At 34.7% G+C, this 17023-nt stretch overlaps 1 protein-coding gene across 3 annotated transcripts in view; it reads left to right on the top strand.

Moving 5' to 3' along the window:
• The window catches only part of CDH19 (cadherin 19), a 105835-nt gene that overhangs the window by 40537 nt on the left and 48275 nt on the right, over positions 1 to 17023 (top strand). Inside the window, exon 1 of one of the 3 annotated variants that reach the window (XM_065751934.1) lies at positions 8069 to 8166. The exons of the other annotated variants lie outside the window; for them this stretch is intronic. The gene's annotated coding sequence lies outside the window, so the exon portion shown is untranslated. Of the gene's footprint in view, positions 1 to 8068; positions 8167 to 17023 lie in introns of those variants that run through there. 3 annotated transcript variants of the gene reach the window in all.

Below are 17023 nucleotides of genomic sequence, written 5' to 3'. Positions count from 1 at the left end.
ACTGTCCTGAATCACCTCTCTGTCTTTTATATATCTTAAAAATCTTCCCAGAAGTCTTCCTTTCTACCCTTTTTTAGAAAAATGAGAGTGATGTTTTCCTTTTTCCAGTCCCTTGAGACTGTCCTGACTGTCATGATTTTTTAAATATGATAGAGAGTAGCTTGGCAGCTACCTAAGCCAGTTCCCTCAGGATCTTGTTGTGATGCATCTCATCAGTCCCATAGATTTATTTATATTCAGGTTTATCAGGCAGTCTCAAAGTTGATCTTCATTCACTGTGGGAGGGACCTCCTTCTCTCATTCTCTTCCATGAGGTTCTACAATGACTTGGCAGACTTTAGAGTGGAGGGAATACTGACTGACAATGAAGACAGAGGCAAAAAAGTTATTTGATTACCTCAACTTTCTCCATCTTGTTCTCTCATTTTATTTATTAGAGGAGTTGCACTCCATTTAGTATTCTCCTTCAAGCTAATTCACCTGTAGAATTCTTTGCATTCCTTGCCAAGTTCACCTTTTACCATGTCTTAGCATTCTTGATCTCATCCCCCCAAATCCAGCCACTATCGTTATACTCTTTTGCAGGCCACTGAGAAAATCATCTGATATTTTACATTATACATATATTATTTTTATGTGTAAACAAGTAAAATGATATTCAAAGAAGCCAAGGTTAGTCCAGACAAAGTCTGGCAATTACAAAGAAGTGCAGTTATTTCTACACAAACCTTCCATCTTGTTATAAGCAATGACCTTACTCTACTAAGCTAAAAGATGGAGTCTTGTTTGCTTTTGAGATGTTCCTAAGAAGCTTGAAGTTAATTAATGGGATTACACACTGAGTCATTAATTTTTCCAAAGTCAAGTCAATAGATCATTGACAATAAAGCTGATTAATTGATTGTATCAATAGACTCCAGTACATGAGACTCTTTTTCCAATTAATATAGAGCTATGCAGGGGACTAAGCTGAGAATTGTGTCTCGAGGTTAGGCCTGGAGCATATTTATAATGCAGAATTTGGAATGTCATATGCAATTGCATATTGTTTTTAGTAATGAAGTTTAAAGTAATGGGCTGTAAATTTAGTGGGAATTATGATGATAATTGTACTTGATTATCTTAGAAGTCTTTTCCAACCTCAATGATTCTGTGATTCTATGATTTTAAGATTCTAAGATTCTGGAAATTTCTACTTTCTCTATAGGAAATGCAGTCAAGATTGATGACATTAAAGATCTAAACAAATATTTCAAGAATTTACTTCACTGGGAAACTAAGATTCTACAGAGATGGTGAAATGAAGATACCAGTTTTCAATAAAACATTCCGACAAGTTTATATTATGCAGTACAGAACCATAAAGTTATGGGTATATCAGTTATAAAGTATAGACATAATATTACTCTTCATTCTGGTTTCAGTGATCTTTCATACTTCAACTAGGTAAATTTCATCACTAGAGCAGGCTCCACAGCATAAGAGGGACCCTGCATACCAGGAAAATTTTTCCTTGATAGCATACACAGCACTCATCACTAACAATGAGATGACAGGTAAGATAAAGAGCTGTACTTACCACTATTCTAAAGTTTATTGTTTTAATGCAAAGAAGATCAATCCCATCAGAGTGCATGCGATCACACAAGGTCATAAATGTACCCAAGAAAATAAGCTTTGCCTTCTCGTTAGTTTTGGTTTTTAGGTAACTGCAAATGAAGCTATGAATATATAAGTTTTGGATCTCAATTTACACATTTACTGACTGGTTTCCACTAGGTCTCCTGTTAAGGTACTGTTTTATGGTGTAAACACTGATTTCAAATCTACATATTGGCACACATAGCATTCTTACTGAGGAGGAAGCAAAGTTTAAAATTTACAGTTTATAAAATCACAGAATCACAGAATTGTATGGGCTGAAAGGGACCACTGGAGAACATCTAGTCAAATTTCTCTACTCAAGCAGGTTTTCTATAGGAAAGCAAGTCCGGAACAACTCCAGAAGAGGAGACCATACAACCTCTCCAGGCTGCCTGTTCCAGTGTTTTGTCACCCTTAAAATAAAGAAGTTTTCTCCTCATGTTTCTCTAGTGTTCATATGGAACTTCCTATATTCAAGTTTGTGCCCTTTAACCCTTGTTCTGTTGCTGGCAACCACCAAAAAGAGCCTGGCCCCATACACTTAATTCCTGCCTCGTCGATATTTATAAGCATTGATAAGATCCTGCCTCAATATTCTTCAGACTGAACAGTCTTAGATCTCTCAGCCTTTCCTCATACAGGAGATACTTCAGTCCCCCAGTCATCTTTGTAGCTCTCCTCTGGGCTCTCTCCAGAAGTTCCCCATCTTGTTGAATTCAGAACCCCAGAACTGGACATAGCACTGTCATCCACCAGGACACCCAGGTCCTTCTCTTCAGGGTTCCTTTCCAGCAGGTCATCCCCTAACCTATACTGATGGATGTGTTTTTAGTTTCAAAGTAAACATTGAATTTTATTTTTTTCCTTGTTGTGAAAAACAGATTAAACATTTTATTTAGTCAAATAGCAATAATGTTATGATTGTGACTTTTAAGTACTCTAAGGAACAGAAAGATTTGAGTGATAATAAAGAGCCTGTGATAACTATTACCAATGATTCTAAAAATATTTGGCAGTTGGATTAAATAGTATCATACATCTTTTCCATATTGGAAGGAAAGGTATTTAGCTAAGGTCGAGAAGAGAAAACCTTCTGCATTTTGTACCAAACAGAATTCAAGTGTCTGTTTTGCATCCTTACTGCATTTAGCTTCCTGAATCTCTAAGCCCTTTCTAAAGATCGAAGTCATCAGGCAATGACAATTCCTTTTCCTAACCACTTCCCTGTGTGAAAACTCACAACCCTGCTGGTTGCATGGGAGGTGGGATAGCTCCTGAAGGCAGTGGCCCAACTGCTGTTATGAGTTGTTCTCCATCTGGCTGCAAGTGAGCTGGCCAGCACCCATGGCAGTGCTGACCTTGCTCCTGGGCTTCCCAAATATTCATTTGACTAGGACTTTATTGTGCTACTCCAACACTGCTTTCTCCTTCTCCTGACTGCCAAAAAAGCTGGTCCTCTGCCTGGCTAGTGACCAAGCTGTGCAAGTCACAGTTTTTCCATCTGGTTTAATCTTGGAAAGACAAATTGACTGTTCTTAATTTAGAATGCAAAGTCTCTCCCTACCCTCTGTCCCCAGCCTACTTACTGCATCTACTGCGTATTTAATTTTGACTAATTTTTATATAATCTGGAGATAAGGTCTGACTGTTTCCTTCTTTCTCTCGTTTATTTATTTATTTTTGCCATCCTGTTTTTCTGTTCTCCAGAATCTAGCAGAAAGTTTTCAAAACACTTAGAAATTTTCACTCACGAAGTCGCTTCTCCATCTTTACACAGCTTTCCTATTTACTCTCTAGTCCTTTGTAAAAGTAACCTTTTCCCACATACCCAGAAACAGCTTAACCTATACATTTTTACTGTATTTTTATTGTCTTTCAAATAAAACTTTCTTCTCACTCAGTTGCAAAAAGCCCAACACACATTAACAAAAACTAATTCCACATGAACATTTTATATCTTTGGTGCCAAACTGTAGAACACATAAGCAACTGATGGTTTAAACAAACACTATGGATACTTCTATTTTACTATAAAATAATAAAATATAAGCAGACTGATTTTTCTTATATTTTAGAACCCGTTTGTTTGTGAACTGTGCTTCTTCCTCTTAGGGGACAACATATTTCTAAGCAGTTATTCATGTAATATTCAAGGCAGATTCTTCAGTTGCTCTGATTGGTGTGGACCACACCAATGAAGCTTACTTCTGCCCATCCTGTCCATAGATCAAACAGGAGCATTATACAACCAGCAGTTACTCAGTATTAACTGACCCATCTTTGCCTTTTAAAGGAAGGGTGAACTTATGTTATACCAGCTATGAATCTGTGACAGAGAGTGCCATGTTAGCAGTTATGGTAGCATTTCTTTTTTTATTTTTATTTTTTAAACAGAACAAAACAAACAAAAAATATAAAATTTGTTATTGTCTATGAACACAATTTAGGATTCTGAAGCTTAGACCACATAAATTGATCTGCTGGTTGCCTCAGGAGTTCCAGTCACTTCATTGTTTCTTCAAGCTGTCTTTTCAACAGAACATGCTGTTAATAGTTACATTTATACACAGGCATAAAAAAAGACTGACAATGAGGATATTATTGCGAGAACTGCAGCAAAATAAATAACATTGTAAGTCTGACTTAAGATATTTTACAGAGGACAGAGTGATTATTTCATCTGAAGTAATGCATTTGGCTCTTGCTTTATTTTTGGGAGGATGGGCAGGTGGAATGTTCTAAATTTTGCTTTTGTTTATTTACTCATTTATTCAAAAACAAACAAAACAAATAAAACAAAAACAGAAATTATTTCAGCTTGTGAGAAGTTTGAATGTGATGAAAGCAATTATCATCCTCAACTACCACAAGCTAGGATTAATTTTAAGACAGCTCAGGTTAAATTGCTGTCCCAGGAATGGAACATTTGTATTGACTTTTCTTATATCTACCTTTGAATCTGAATGCAAAACACAAGATGCGAAGAAAACATTTTTTTTCCCAACTGCTCCCTCCCTGAGTAAAAGCAGCAAATAGAAAGAGGGAGGAATTTCCCCCCCCCTCCCCCCCCCTCCCCCCCACATAAAAAAGATGTATCAATAACAGCATGGTTATTTTAGTTTCCTTTTTTCTGGGAGAAAGACCTTTTCTCAGGCTATGATTGAAAACTTTAGCTTTCATTCTAGAAAAGAAAGACCTCCAAGAAAAATTGTCTTATTATTTTCCATTCTCCCATATCTAGAAAGCCAAAGAAATGTAGAGTTGAAGGGTGGTCCACAGAGAAAAGATTAAGGGCACTTTGTCTTGTGCAAGCTTCATAGTTCCCATGGACAAAAATAAAATATTTTGTCCTTTTGCTTTCTTCTTCCCATGCAACTCTGCTTGGAAGCAGGGATGACAGTTGGATCTTTCCCTCACCCAGTGGTTCACCTCAAAGGCTTTTCTCTTTACACAGTTGTCTTTCAAGCCATCAATTTCTAACCTATGATTTATCCTTAGCTGGTAGGACGTAGGATAAAGCACTGACATTTTCAGATTCTTCAGACAGGAAATTCTTTATTTTATTTTTTTGTTGTTTTCTTAATGTCATATATTTTTGAATGAAAATGTCACAGGGATTAATTAAAAAAATAAAACACAAACATGAAAATGACAACACTTTGACATTTCTGAAATTGGAATATTTAATTTAGTTTTGTTGAACAAATCCAACAGGGTTATTTTTCATCCACTGGAATGCATATACAAACGTCTTTTCCAAATTAGGTAGATCTGACCAATTCTCAAACTAATCTCTATATCAATTCTTATCAAGAGAGATTATAATGGATCAGAACAATAGGTTGATCAGTCATAGCTACGGATTTTGTCTCTGTATTATTGCTCCATTAAATTGTGGTTAACATTTCTAATATTTTGCTCCTTTGTGCTGTTTATTTTTAATACATGTGAATGAGTATAAAAACACCTACATGTCTACCTACATACTGCAGAGATAGACCTTTTTTTTTTTTTAACTCTTGTAGTGGGCTGATCATATACGTGAATAAATGTATGAGGGCTGTACAGCTAACCACATGGGAAGAAATATACATCTTGTTATTCTTCACCATATCTTATAACAATTTATGACTGAATTGTGACTTGCAGTATGTATGATACTTATAAAAGGGGCTGCCATCCTCTTTGTAGATGTGTGTGTAAAGTCTCTTTCCAGTAGCTCTATGTTAACTCATTCATTTATTTAGATAAAGTTCACTCAACTTTTCCAAACCTCCCGCAAGATTTTGCTGAAGTGATCATGAAACTCATCACATGTTCCCTCCCAACTGGGCTTTCCATTTGTTCTGATTGCATTGCTAATTCTACCAGCAGTGAGCTGCAGATGTTCCCAGTGGAGTGAGATGATGTTAAGCTTTTAACACACCTTAGATGGAAGCTGTGTCAACAGGCAAAGTGATGATGGTTGCTGAAAGCTGCCATATTGCTGATTCATCTCTGCAGGAAACAACATGGTCTATGAGACCAAGAAAAAACTAATAGGATAAATGTTTTCATCGGTATGCGACAGTCAAAATTATCTCCCTCCACTGCTAATATAAAAAAGGCATGAACAGGTGCCTAGACAAAGAGAAGTGGAGACTGTTTATCACATGAGAACACTACTTTGCAAGTATTCATGAGTTTTTCTCTTGGTTGAGAAATGTTTTGTCAAACTTTGGAATTTGCCTTTTTTATACCTTCTTTTTTAAGATGCAGACTACACAGCTTATTTCTTTTGCTGCTACACGCTAGCTGTACCCTGTTAAAAGTCTCCCTCTCTTTTCTGCGTAATTTCCTCATCATTTCTTCAGCAAACACTTCAAGAAGTTTCTATTTTGCTTTATTTCCTGCTGCTCAATTCTATTCCTTCAGTTGGCACATCTTAACTTACACTACATCCTGTGAAAGACAGCATGCTCAGCAGAAGAACACACCTTGTTTAAGAACTGTCAGCAATGCTTTTATCCTTTTCTTTCTCCTATTTCTAGTTAATCCTGCTCTGGGAAATGAAACGTCACCCATTCTGCAGCACTAGAAAGTCAGTGAGATTAACGTATTACATATGCTGAAGAATCACATTTTTTCATATACTGTCTTTTGTGTTCTGGCCATGATTCCTTAATGTCTGAGTAAGATGTGCAGAGCTAAACTTAGTTTCCTTACTTTTTAGAAATAGCTGTTAAAAAACCACGATAAATAAACATATAAAAGTTTCTCAATTTCACAAAGGAATAGGTGCTATTGCTTGTTAGTCTGAATGAGTAGAAAAAGGAAGAAGTTATTCCCAAAGTCACCAATAGCATAAAGGAAAACTCCACAACTGTTTTAGAATGTTTTGTGTGTGCTTGGTTGTTTTTATATATTAAGATAGTTTTATCATAAGCAGGACATATTAAATCTGGAAAAACACCATGATTGTTGTTTTAACTTTTTAGATTTCTCAGAATCTCTTGGCTTAGACCTAATACTTCTGTAGCACAAGCACATAGATTATTTTACCATAAACTAATCTACTATAATCATTGCAGAAGTGTTACTGTAAGCCATAGCTTTTGTGTATTCCCAAAGTATCCTTAATGTCTTCTGAGAACAAAAAGAGTGCATAGTAAGTATATGAACTGTTGTTCAAAATTTCCTAAATTCAATTAACATAGAATTTCATTTCTCTGGAATAAATATATTCCTATTGAATGATTTTTTTAAATTATTTTTAATGATGTTTATACCATTTTCTTAATTTTTCAGGTGGTTAAAAAAAAAAAAAAACAACAGCAAACCATAACAAGTCTAGCTAATAGAGAAACATCTTTCATAGGCAATTTCAAGAAAAGTTGTCAAAGTATGTAAGAAAAGACAGAACTATATGTTGGGCATTGTTTTTGTTTCCTTCTCATTGTTGAGATTTTATGATTCTTGAAACTAAATTATTTTGGGGAAAATAAAAAGGCTGGAGTGAAAAAAATGAATTTCAGAAACTCTCTTTTTTCACTAACTTTTGTGACTACTCTAAATTGATCATTTGTTTCTCTGACTAATCTCTAAGCAGAGGGCATATCCTTTTCACTTGCAAAATACTCTCGCAAAATGAATTACCTTTCCCACCACCTTGGTTACTTGCCAGGGAGTACTTTATTTTTCCACTAGGAAAAGGAAAATCAGCTTGTATTTTTCTTGCTAGAGCCTTCTGCATTTTAATTCTGAACACTGAATGAACATCAGAGAGGCCTTATGATGTTTTGCACAAAAGTGCCTGTGTTCATAGTTTTACTCAGGGCACCCAAAATAGCATGCAGTATGCAGTGTTGTACTGTGAGTTTTCAAAACTAAAAGCAGGAGTGACTTAAACTGGCAGGAAGCTGTAACTCCTAAAGCTTTTCAAGGATCTGTGAAGTTAAAAAGAACTGCTTACTTCTCCTTATCGGTTGTTTAATTTGACTTTAACAGTACTCACTTCTTCAAACCTTGAAGGCCCCGAGTAAGGTAAGATCTTTTTCCTTTGTTATCTTCAAAAATCAAATTGAAAATATTTATCTGTCTGTCTCCAATGCAAAATACATGACAGACAAAACCAGGAGCCACCCAAAAAGTGTAAAAGAAGAAATCAATTTTTGCTATTTCCTCTGAATTTGTTGTGTACCTCCTATAGCTGCTGAAATTTAACTAAGTTGTATTTACCAGATACAGACATTGCTATGCCTGCAAAACTTGCTAAAATGTTCACGCTGATTATCAAGCTGTTTCTGCAAGAGCCCCACCTCTGACAGATTGTTTGTGAAGACTTCATCTACACTCATGCCAGTAATTGTCATTAAAACGTGCTTACAGTGCTTAGAGTGAAAACTCTTTTCTTACAGGAATACTCAGAAATACTTCTTGTCTTGCTATTCACTATTTTACTGTAGCAGTTAGGATCTTTTTCTTGAAATTACTACTTAACCCTAGCTTTACATCGAGTTTTTTTGTTACTCTTTATAATTCTACATCCAATAACTAAAAAATGGTTCAGACCACAAAGAAACAAAACCAAAACAAACAAACAAAAGATTCTTCTACTTTCATTGGATCTTAAATGAAAACTGTCATTTTGTCAATAAACACAATTTTCATGTAGTAGTGAAATATATATGATATCAAAATATTTATATTGCATGTTTCTTCCATAAGTATGCTGTTAGGAAGTTTAGTTATAATTTATTTTTCATGTTTAAACTCTTTGATTAGACTGTATTCAAGATGCATGCATTAAAAAATAGCCCAGAGGTATTTAATAGCTATTTATTTGTTATTAAAATGTTAAATATCTGTCAATTCATTCATTTTTACAGAAAATTTTGCTATGAAATTGATAGAAATTAAATGTCATTTGGATTATAACACTACTTTTTAATAAATTATACTTTAGAGTCAGCTGCAATTGTAAAAGCATTTAAGACTAGCTACTTCTGATTTATGAAAGGATAAATTTGCTCTAAGGTGCAAAACTTGGTCTGTGGATTCAGTTTTGAGAGTTAGAAAGATCCATTTCAACGTTCATTATTTTTCTCTTAGAAGTATTGAACCAACCAGTTACATAAAATGAACACAGACAGGGCTGTGTCTGGGGTTCTGAATTTATGCTTTTCAACAGTCTGAAAAACACACTGACGTAATAGCTAGAAGACAATGAAAACTCACTGTTGGATTCATTTTTAAGTAAAGACGATGGAGGAAAAAAGAGCAGCTTGCTCACAAAGTACTCTGTGAAAAGAAGCTTAAAATCAAATAATAAAATTACAGCCCTACCATAGAAATCTGCACAAATGTGAAGATTTATACCTTATTTCAGATAATTTATGATGTTTTAATGCATATCTTACATTCAGAATGTGCATAAAGTTGAATATTTAAAAATGAACTCAAGACATTGCCTCTTTGTTTCAGAATGATTTGTAATTTCTAACCTAAACTAAATATCAAGCAATGCCAGCACATTTTTATATTTAATTATTAAAGCACTATGTAACATATTAAAACACATATGTAACATTTAAGGTATCCTGCTCATCTTTTAGGCTGTTACTTTTCACTACGCTTTTCACCTTTGCCTCCCCACTCCCCCTCTCCACTTTTTTTTTATTTTTTTATTATTTTTTGCTTTGACACTTTATAACTCTGACATTTTTTTTCATTCTGTGGCCTTTGTATCAAACTGCTTTTAATTACATATGGAAAACTCTTTTTCAGATCTAATCCAAAAGATTTGTCTACTTAGATCCGTTTAATTACAAACTAGTAGTTTTAGCAACAGATCTAAGAATACAATAGTTAAAACTGAGTTTTAGTATTAGTATTAGTAGATAAAAAAAACATTATTTTTATTTATTTATATTACGAGTCACAGAAAGTCTTGTAAAAATGTATCGCACTACTGTCTCTTAATTTTCTCTGTATTTCAACTGTGTTCATAAGTCCTTCTGAGCCAATAATGCCAAGCAGTAGACATAACAGAATGTCTTCCTTATCCATCCTTTCAACGTACATACCTTAATAAAATATGTTTATGAAGCTGAACGAGCAAGCATGTGCTGTGTGGTCAGTTATCTTGGCCAGAAGGATCATAAGCTTTGTGGAAACTTTCATTCTGAGACCTGCTAAGCAGACAAGGTAGATAGCCATTACAGAGGAAGTTAATGAGGATGGAGCAATGTCAATAAGACCATATGGGACAGAGCTGGAAACATAATTATGCTTGGATACACAGATAAACAAACCTCTTCTCCACAGTGTCTTTGCCTGCAGTATAAAAAGAATTGCAATTGCTGGTGCTAACAAACAGCAACTGTTAAATGTTTGCAAAAGGACATTACTCCCCAGCCTTACTAGCAGGGACATAAATTTAGTGAAGACTTTTTAGATGAAAAGTGATATTAAATTGGAATCTTCAGCTCTCAGGCCACTGGTCTAGCCTTTATGACCTCCTTCTCAGACAGTGAAATTAGAGACATTCAAGTAAGCAACAGCACAATTGGAAAAAAAAAGAAAACCCTAACTCCACAATAAAAGACTGTCTGCAAATATAATGCTACAAATAGAAGTGCAGTAATACTTGAATTAAGATTGCTGAGAATATCTTACTCTGCTACAATGTTAAATTTGTGAAGCACAAACTTATTTTGCATTCCTACTATTGTCACTTTTCTAATTTCTGAGCAGCAAAATTACTAACAAAACATTAGAGGAAGAGTGAATTGTCACTTAATATCTACCTGGTTTACTTTTACAATTATGACATATTGAAAACCAAAACGCATCCTACTAGACTAAACTGTGAAATGTAATTAGCAAAAGAATAACTGAATTCAGTGCGATTGATCACTGACTTGAGGTATTTATTCTGATGCAGTAAAATCAGGATAAAATCTCTCTGGAGAACAAACTCTTTTTCAGAATTTTACAGATCTTTAAGACAGTGATAAATGAAACAGTAAAGAAAATAAGAATTTTAAGATCTTGAAGTTTAATTTTGATTAACAATTTTATGTGTAATGTGCTTTCCAGCTATGTTAAAATATTATACTAAAAAAACCCGAATAAATATTAAAAACACTGCTCTCATTCTCATACAGGTGTGATCGAAGTGAAAAAAATTGACATCTTAGGAGTTCTACACACAGTAGTTAAGCATGTTAGTAAAGCAAAAAAAAACAAACAAACAAAAAAAAACTTGTGAAATCATTAACCTGTGCTTTCTGGATGTCTGAAAGCATTTTAAAACTTTCAAGAAAACTGACAAAAAAGTTCATAGACTGAGCAGAGAAATTGTAAAGCAGTAGCATTTAACCATTTATATAATCTAGAATACTCAAAATATTATCTGCCTATTTTCAGAAATTGCATTGAAAACAGATGTATAAGTACACATGCCTACACAGAAAATTATGCATTGCATTATGTATTTCAGTGAGGATTTCCATGAATGTGCAGTCTGGTACAGAAGCCCTCTATTATCCTTACTTACATGTATTTTTAAGATGAGGAAAACAGCCTGGGAACAATCCTAAGTTGTCTTCTGACTGCTATCTGTGACATTTGAGAGGATATTAAATGGTATTTTTTTCTCCAAATGGTGCAAATTCTGACCCTCTTTCATCCTACACAAAGAATACAAAAAAAAAAATCATTGCAAAAATTACTTTTATACAGCCTTGGTAGTGAAAGTATGTTTCCCTGACACAAAGAATTACAAGAGAAATTCTATAATTATGAGAAATAAATAATGTGAGGAGGGTATAAAAAGGCTAAAAAGGAAACTGAGAAAATTGCAATTCTATTTAATGGAGTTTGGCCAACAGTCTTTTTTTTTTCCCTCTCTCTATATATATTTTTTTTCCATAGGTTGTTCTATTGTGGTGTTTTTTATTTTGATCTATCTATCTATCTATCTATCTATCTATCTATCTATCTATCTATTTATTTTTGTTACAGGAATCACAGACTTGTTTCTTTAAAGTTAAGGGGAGTCTCTTGATTCCTCCTCATTGTTAGCGCAATGATCTCAGTGGTGGCAGAGTCACTTATAAAAAAAACATCACAATAGATTAGCAGTTCTATCCATAAAACTACAAAAAGAGAGATTTCCCTGTTGAATGTTGGAAGATACACTGTTTTCCACAGTTGTTGTGATAGTGTTAGGTATCGTTAGCCAGAGGATGTGGAAATTGGAATCTTTATCCTCCAGTACTGCAAGCAATAAGAGTAGATGCAGGCTCTGTGTAGTTTTCTTTTGGTCAGTAGAGATAGAAACATGTTAAAGCCATTAAACTTTCATTTATTTACTTATTTGTCTGTTTGTTTGTTTATTCCTTTAAGCAGAGAGGAATTGTTCAAACTGCTAGCTGCCCCACTACTGAGCAGGCTCTAGTCCAAGGATTTGCAGCCCCTTTGACAGCAAATAGGAAAATAGTGCTAGTTTAAGTTGCTGCTAAGTTCGTCTTCCAATGACTTGATCTCTCACTCTTTCATCTTTCATGACATGCAGATAACAGTCAGAGTAGATTAGGAGCTTGCTAGTACTCTTTTTTATGAATTTCTGCAATATATACTGGCTGGGTCAAAATTTACCTTTAGCAGTAAATCCCAATGGTAGCTGAGCCAGAATGATTTATGTTACTTTATATTCCTTGTTATATCTCTGGAATATAGAAAGATGTTTTCAGACAAATTAAGATGACATCCAGACTTACACCACGAAAAAGTGGTAAGTGTATTGGTTTTCCCCTACCATCAAATTTAACATATAAATTGAATTGGTTTCAAATGCCAGATCATTAGATAGCTGGTGCACAAAACTATTTTTGTAAAAGATTGACCCATGAAATATATAAATAGAATTTGGAAATGTCATATGTAGATAAACTGTGTTGATTTCTCAGCTTTTCATATGAGCATTTTCAGGACTGTGCAAATGTTATAAAATTAGACCCATTTTCTGGTGCCTTACATGTAATATTATTCTACTCAGCTCTTTGACTCAGCTATTTTTTAGTCTCATGAAGAGATTTCTTCCCCTTTAATGATAACAGGAAAACAGAACCCAGTCTCAAAGACTAACATGGCTTAAGATCAATTTGATCTTCAATGTGGAAATTGAATAGACTCAGATGCTCCAACTTTTTAATCATTCAATTAATATATGCAATTTTTCAAGCAACGTGACTTCTTTGTTGCATGCTGCAAGAGATGGCAGTAGAAGAGGGAGATCGGGCAGACAAAAACAGCTATTCCCACTTGGTTGTGTGAAGTCCAAGATGAAGACATCATGAGGGTCTCCGGTGTCTTTTTATTCCCTCCTTGGATCTTCCCACTCGTATGCAAGAAGTTTCTCCCTACACATATGTTTGTGGCTATGCCTCTCTGGGTGACTGCACATGTAGACTGCATCACTGTTGTAGTAACAGGGCAGGTCTCCAGCATGGTGAGTTCAACTGGGTTTTACATCCTAGCACTGTTGATACATGGATAGGTAGTAAATATCAAAGAAATTCTTCAATAGGAGAAGTTAACACAGGTGATACTGCAAGCTATCTGCAGTGGAAATATGAACCTTCTCAGGTCCTAGTCCAAGATCAGATCCTGAGGCCTTGTTAGTTCTTATAGATTCACAGAATTCTTAGAGTTGGAAGGAAACTTTAGAGGTCATCTAATTCAATTCCTCTGCAGTGAGGATTATCTGCAGGGATATCCACAGCTAGATCAGGCTACCCAGGACCTGGTTTGCCCTGACCTTGAGCATCTCCAGTAACAGGGCATCTATCACACCTCTGGGCAACCTGTTCTAATGCCTCACCACACTAGACTTTCCTTCTATCTAGGAAACTTATAACCTAAACCTACCATCTTTAAGCCTGAAACCATTTCCTTTCGTTCTATCACAACAGACCCTGCTAACAAGTCTGTCACCTTCTTTCCTGTAGCTCCCCTTTAAATACTGAAAAGCCACTATCAGGCCTTCTCCTCCCACCAACATCCAAACAACCCAAATGAATAACTGTTAGCTCTTAGCAACCCAGTATTAACGTAACAACACAACAACAAAAATAAATTCCTGTTACACTAAGTCCTTAAGCAGTAAATAATAAATAATTTCCTGCAATTGAAGCAACTGTCTCAGAAGGAAATATCAAATCAAGTATTTACCCTCGAATGTTACGTCTACAAGTACAGATTTCTTGCAAGTAGAAAGCATTCTTTGACTTCATTTTATATTATGTTTTCTACTTTTGATAGTAGCATTCATTTTTCCACCTCATTGAGTAGTTTTATTTAATAGGCACTGGTTCTGGGAGCAGAATTATTTCACACAGATATTATTAACAGAAGCAGTGCAAAAGTAGAATAGTTACAAGTAGAGTTAAATAAAAAAAAAGGAAAATGGTACATTTTGGACATCATAACTTCGGTCAAGGCTCTGATATACCTTGTAAAAGTGAGAGCAGATACCTGTGGAGAAGAGCTGAATACTTTTTTACTCAGCAGAAACTGTGAATAAGCTTGATTTAACTGAGGCAGAAAGGCTGCAAATTGATTTCTTGATTCATTTAGGACGCAGTCAGAAGTAGTATAGAGAAAAACCTAGAGAGAACAGCATTATTGTTTCCTTCCTTAAAGGTGTAAAACACTGAAATTCTGTCAAGTGGTGGCAAGTTCATCTCTGTAAAAGACAATATAAAGTATTTGCCCATCAGATGCACTGATTTCTTGATGCAAGGGACAATCATAGGTAAGTCTCAGCAGCCTCTGATGGCTTCCTGCCTCCTGCAGCTGGACAAAGGAGATGAGTAGGGGATGCTCAGCCAGACCATCCCTGCTGCCAGTCACACCACCTAGATCAGGCAAGAAGGCTGCTTCTGCATCACTAGCAAATTGCAGAAGGTCTATTATTCACAGGTTATTTTGCTTCATGTATATTGCTTCATGAAGTTAACCATTAGATATATAAAAAAGTTCAAAATTAGTTCATGATTCATTATAAATCAGTTCAAAATCTCAAATTTAATGTTATATATACCCTCACCCCTCTCCCAATAGAAAAAAAGAATTAAAGAAAACAAACAAGCTTATTTGAGTTTTGAAAAACTAAAAAAGTACAGTATATAGTTTTTATATGCAAAAAAATAATAAATTTCCTCCCTTTCTATTTTCATCTTAATCAGTCGAAATAGAAATGCCTTTCAGGGATTGAGCACTGCAGACACAATCTTACAGCCTTCTAGAGTGCATAACTCAACTGCAGTTTACTAGGACTTCAGTAGTAGCTAGCTGGCTGTTCATCTGTATCTATAATTTTGCACAGAGATCGGTGACTATACCACTATTTATCTTTTATCATGTGCTGAATTCAGAGAACTATATTGGAATTTATAAACTGCAAATATGAGAAGGTAATGGGATTTGAGGGCACTCAGGCCCACATTCACTTTGCTTTTGAAGAATTCCAGGGAGACATCACAACTTCCCTGAGCAAACAGGGCGCAGTTACTCATGTAAAATACTACAACCTGGACTTGAAATGATATTCTGTCAGTGATATTAATGACATGCTAAAGAAACGTACTTCTTAGCATAGAACTTTGTTTGACATATTAAACATTTGAAATGCATTTAAAAATACATTAAAAATAGTAACTATATACGACTTCCACTTTGTTTTTTCTGTAGTCATAATAGTCCCCTAACTCTTCTAAATCTGGGTCAATTATTAAATAAAGAAGAAATTGAATATCTTGTCTTGCAGCCTTCCTGTAAGTTACAAACATAACATGGGAATCTTTTTAGTGGAATACCATATTTGAGATTAATTTGCCATTTGCTGATAACCTTGGGCAAATCAACATACAGAACTTAATTTACTCCATTACACTAAACGCAAAGTCCTCTGTAAATGTAAAGTGTAATGTAAAGTGTAAAAAAGCCAGGAAGAATCTTAATTAGAAACTTCAAATTTTTTTTTTTAGTTTTGTACTTGTTCAAATATTGAGAAAATATTTGCAATATTTAAGTATCAGCTAGAAAATTATACTAAAATTAGAAGATATTATCTGGAAATACATATTTTCTTCCAGCTCTTTTCATGTCTCTGCTTTATGGTCAGAATACAAACATTGTTCTGGAAGATATTCTCTTAATATTCTGAAGAGCAAACATTTGGATTTCAGTGTAGTGAGGTTGCATGTAGTTGTTATATATCATACTGGAATGCTCACTAAAGACTACACAGGAAAAAGCCCTGTGATATGAAGAGGTTAAGATTAGCCTTAAAAAGAAACAACTGCCTTCCTAAGGAGCTGAAGCATTATCATACCATAAGCATCTCAGTCTCCTTCTTACCTTAAAATGCATTTTCTCACTTCAAAAATTCTCCTCTATTGCTCTGGCACAAACAACCTGGGTTTTAAAATTATCTATCTCTTTGTTGATCTATCTATTTATTTTACATCTGTTCTATTCACGGCAAACAAATTCTTAGTTCTTAGGTGCAAAAAAGCAAGGAGGCTGACAGCAAACTGAGTGATGTAAGAGAAGGAACAGGTAGGCAGAATTTATGGTGTTGTCAAAAATATTTTAAAAGTAAGATTTAAGAGGATTGTGGATGAGCAAGATAGTTTTCTGTGAGATTAAAATGTCCTGTTTACAATTCATTTACTATTTAGTACAAAAAGATTTTTTTTTAATATAAAACTATATTGTAGTGATAGCTGGTGAAGGAAGTGCTATTCAATGTGAAGGGATTTTATTGCAGATGAGTTATGTGACTGGTATAGTGAACTGATTGCTGTTTCCACAGTTGTGATGCTGTAAA

Source organism: Cyrtonyx montezumae, unplaced genomic scaffold (assembly GCF_038088225.1).
Source record: "Cyrtonyx montezumae isolate F1298 unplaced genomic scaffold, pur_monq_1.0 scaffold_8, whole genome shotgun sequence".
NCBI lineage: Eukaryota > Metazoa > Chordata > Aves > Galliformes > Odontophoridae > Cyrtonyx > Cyrtonyx montezumae.
This window is presented reverse-complemented; position numbering and strand designations above follow the sequence as displayed.